The sequence below is a fragment of the Engraulis encrasicolus genome, chromosome 7 (assembly GCF_034702125.1).
Source record: "Engraulis encrasicolus isolate BLACKSEA-1 chromosome 7, IST_EnEncr_1.0, whole genome shotgun sequence".
Lineage (NCBI taxonomy): Eukaryota > Metazoa > Chordata > Actinopteri > Clupeiformes > Engraulidae > Engraulis > Engraulis encrasicolus.
In genome coordinates, this window is record NC_085863.1 from 16,831,994 (window position 1) to 16,836,993 (window position 5,000).

Sequence of the window (5,000 nt, forward strand, 5' to 3'; positions counted from 1 at the left end):
AAAACAATAGTTATTATTGTAACTATTATTCACATTTACTGCATCTCATCATTCTCATGATGTCTGGATGGGGCTGGTGAGGCACTGCCTCCCCTGCCTTATCTGAGTGCACGTGCCAAGCACGCATCCACATACGACACATGTGTGCACACTCCCTCTCACTCTCTCTCTATCTATCTCTCTCTCTCTCTCTCTCTCTCTCTCTCTCTCTCTCACACACACACACACACACACGCACGCACACACACACACACACACACACACACACACACACACACACACACACACACACACACACACACACACACACACACACACACACACGGACTGCAGATCAGACCCCCATGTCTCTGCTCTCCTCTCCTTGGCATTGCGAGACCTTTTGAACAGAGCGCTCGCGCGGCAGACAGACCTACAGAGACCTGCCCCCAGCACAGCCAGCCAGCGCACTCTGACTGACATTTAAGAAGGAGCTGACACACACACACACACACACACACACACACACACACAGTGAGAACCAACTCTCTCCCTCCCTCTCTCTCTCTCTCTCTCTCTCTCTCTCTCTCTCTCTCTCTCTCTCTCTCTCTCTCTCTCTCTCTCTCTCTCTCTCTCTCTCTCTCTCCCTCTCCCTCTCATGTCTAATGCCCATGCACACACAAACACACGTGTACTAACACAGACTCACACACACACACACACACACACACACCAAATCACAGTCACACACTTGTGCACACACACACACGCGCTCGCTTAGGGACAACATGACATTCCCCACTACCTCATTTAAGGAGGGGATGACACACAGGACCATGACCCTGTGTCCTGACCACACACACACACACACACACACACACACACACACACACACACACACACACACACACACACACACACACACACACACACACACACACACACACACACACACACACACACACACACACACAGGACCATGACCCTGTGTCCCGACCACAGAGGACACAGACCAGCTCTGCTGCCTGATCTGGGGCACACACACACACACACACACACACACACACACACACACACACACACGCACGTACACACACACACACGGAAGCATACACACACGCAAGCATACACACGCGCGGAAGGACGCATGCACACGCACACAGGGATAGACACATACACACACGCACACAGACACACACACACGCATGCAGACACACACACACACACACACACACACACATACATGCATGCACACACACACACACGCGCATGCATGCATGCACACGCATACACAGACGGACACATTCTTACACAAGCACACATACGCACACACACACACCCTCTGTGTATTTCCTATGTGGTTAGTATGTTGTAAAGGTCCCCTGTCATACATTCAGCCATTTATATTCAGTTCACGAAAAAATGTTGAACAGATTTACCGCAAGCTTCAGTGAAAACGTAGCCTGGAAATCTGCATGCCCCTTTAAACTTTAAGAGTGTACCGTCACACCGGTGTGACGGGAATGTTCGGACAGTGAAAGTTCTATAGAATTCTAGGCGCCATTCAATACAATTTTGAATTTTAGAATCTTGCATTGTTATAGAACGCATTCTTTTTATATAGAATGCTCAAAAACCCACACTCTTAAAGGTTAAGAACGAAATGTAATTCCCTACATTACATTACATTTAGCAGATGCTTTTGACCAAAGTGACTTACAAGGACAACATTCAAGCAAGTACAGAGTGTGGGGTCAGTACAGAGTACAGCAGTATACAAGTGATTCACTGAAGAGAGCCAAGAGAAATTTTGGGCGTTTGCTCCCAAGACTGCCCGATGAATCATCGTTTGAATAGCAGAGTTAGAGGACAAGAGTGAGGAAGTAGTTTGTTGCACTGATTGGTTAGTACTACACCAAGCAGTCATGGGTAAGCGGTTAGGGCGTCAGACTTGTTGCCCAAAGGTTGCCGGTTGTTGGACTCCCAACCGGCCAGGTTGGTGGGGGGAGTAATTAACCAGTGATCTCCCCCATCCTCCTCCATGACTGAGGTGCGCTGAGCATGGCACCATCCCGCCGCACTGCTCCCTTGGGGGCTGCCTCCTTGCACGGGTGAGGCATAAAACGCAATTTCGTTGGGTGCAATGTGCTGTGGAGTGCTGTGTCACAATGACAATGGGAGTTGGAGCTTCCTAGGTGGGCTTTCACTTTCACTACTGCACATGTACAGTAGTGAGCAAGTGCTAGTGAGGCAGCAGTACTGTTTCCTTAAAAGCTTAGTAATGGGAAATAACCCCTTAAGACATAGCCCCTGTTTTAAACTTGCTGTTACCAAAATGGCAATACTGTATTGCTAAAATACCTGCCTTCCGGTGTACCAAATTAGGGCACTGACTGCTATCAAACAGCAGGTTGGGCTGACAGTTAGCTTAGACACAAAAGCCTAGTGATGATTATTCCAGCACACACTACACACGCACATACACACATACAGTACACATACACATACGTACACACACACATACACATACACACATACAGTACACATACACATACACATATACATACACACACATACACATACACATACATATACACATACATATACATATACATATACATGTACACACAGACAACAAATACACATACACACAGTACTACACGTACACAAACACTACAAATACACAAACACACATACATTTACACATACACATTAACATACACACATACACATACAGAACATGCACATGTATGCTTCCACACATTCTATGAATATACATACTCGTTTTACTTCTCATGCCAATGTCTTCTATTAGTCTGTCTATCTATTAGGGCTGTAACGATATTGTATCGAACTGAGAAATCGCGATACACAGAGTCACGATACTGTATCGTGATACAAGGAGGCAGTATCGTGATACGCCCTTTCAAAGTTTTATTACCAACTAGTCCAGAAAACAACCTTATGATTTGATGTGATAGTGTTTCCAGACTTCAGTGGAGATACATTTCAGAAATCGTGGGGTGTATCGAACCGTAGGTCAAAAATTGTGATACGAACCGAATCGTTGAGTTGAGTGTATCGTTACAGCCCTACTATCTATGTATCTGGTAATCTATCTATCTATCTATCTATCTATCTATCTATCTATCTATCTATCTATCTATCTATCTATCTATCTATCTATCTATCTATCTATCTATCTATCTGTCCGTCCATCCATCCATCCATGGAGTGTGTGATTTGAATGCGGTATACACGGGCTGTTTTGCAAGCTCGATGCGGCGCATGGTTGGTGATTGGTATGCAAGTATGCAAGGTGGGCTGTCATCGTAAAAAAAAGTAACAAATGACGGGGCCTTGGTCTCTGCAACGAGTGCGGTGCATTGTGGGGAATTGTCAGAGCATGCTGCTTGCTCAGAGGACATGAGCATCAAGCATGGCATGAAGATCTGTTAAGAAGACCTTGCTTGCTTATTCACACCATTTTATAGCCTGTGTCTAAGCATGTGTGTGTGTGTGTGTGGGGGGGGGTGTACGTGCGTGCGTGTGTGTGTGTGTGTGTGTGTGTGTGTGTGTGTGTGTGTGTGTGTGTGTGTGTGTGTGTGTGTGTGTGTGTGTGTGTGTGTGTGTGTGTGTGTCCAGGCCTGACTGTTTGCATTCATCCATGCATTCTTTTGTCCATGTTTGCATAGGCCTACATAAGTGTGTGTGTGTGTGTGTGTGTGTGTGTGTGTGTGTGTGTGTGTGTGTGTGTGTGTGTGTGTGTGTGTGTGTGTGTGTGTGTGCGTGCGTGTGCGTGCATGTGCACGCCTGCGTGACGTAGCGCATTTAATCAAACACACACCCAAATGCTACAATATGTGTGCCTCTCGCTAACTTCTAATAGCGGACCTTAGTTGTATGTTGTCAAAATTGTAATGAGTCTTGATCAACTTTTAAAGGAGTAGTCCGGTGTGAAATGGTTTACGTTGTGTCAATATGTGATGCTGAGCGCTGACGTTTGCCTCATACCTCGCATCCAAAGGTCCCCTGCATTCCGAAATCCGAGTGCTAGTCGGGACCCCGCGAGCTAGGTGAAATGCAGCTTCTGTTGGGAGGTCCTGGCACCTGTGTTAGCCATGGGGCTAAATCTTTACTTTACACTCATTTACGAGGCTCAAAGTTGCAAAAATGTTGATCCCGTAGTGTCGGGTGGTTGTTGACATGTAAATCCAGGCACTGAGAAGTTTGATAGTGCACCGTTGGTTTAACTACAATTACGTTTTTGAAGGCTGCGCCTCGGAGGACTCTGCCGGGCGCCGCCATCTTTTTTTCTAGTCGTGATAAGTCTATCGAAACAATAGGTCATGTGATACATCACGTGGTTATTGGACTGCAGTTGGAGACCGTCTAAAACTGACTTCAGCTTCAGCGACAAAACACCCATTGTAAAAAAAAACAAAAAAAAACAAACCTATAATACTAAGTACTGTAATATTTTGTCGCTGAAGCTGAAGTCAGTTTTAGACGGTCTCCGACTGCAGTCCAATAACCACGTGATGTATCACATGACGGTCCCGACTAGCACTCGGATTTCGGAATGCAGGGGACCTTTGGATGCGAGGTATGAGGCAAACGTCAGCGCTCAGCATCACATATTGACACAACGTAAACCATTTCACACCGGACTACTCCTTTAATTAACCTTTAATTAATGTCATAGAAATGTTTTTACAATGTACATAGTTGAATCTTTTTACTGAGGAGTGAATAGGCCTGCAGTAAGAGCCTGCAGCCTTGGAGGTCAACTGGAGGTCATAGGTGGGCCTATGCATTACTAGGGCCTGTGTTGTGTCATAGTAGTGTTGTACTATAGTAGTTAACTTTTGAGTGACTATTACAGCGTGCCACTGGAGGAACCATGTGCATTATGGGGTTTTAGTCTGTTACTTAAGGTTGTCTGTAATGTCATAGAAATGTGTTTATGATGAATGTGTTTTAACCTTTTCAGTGAGGAGTGAATAGGCCCATCTGCAGTG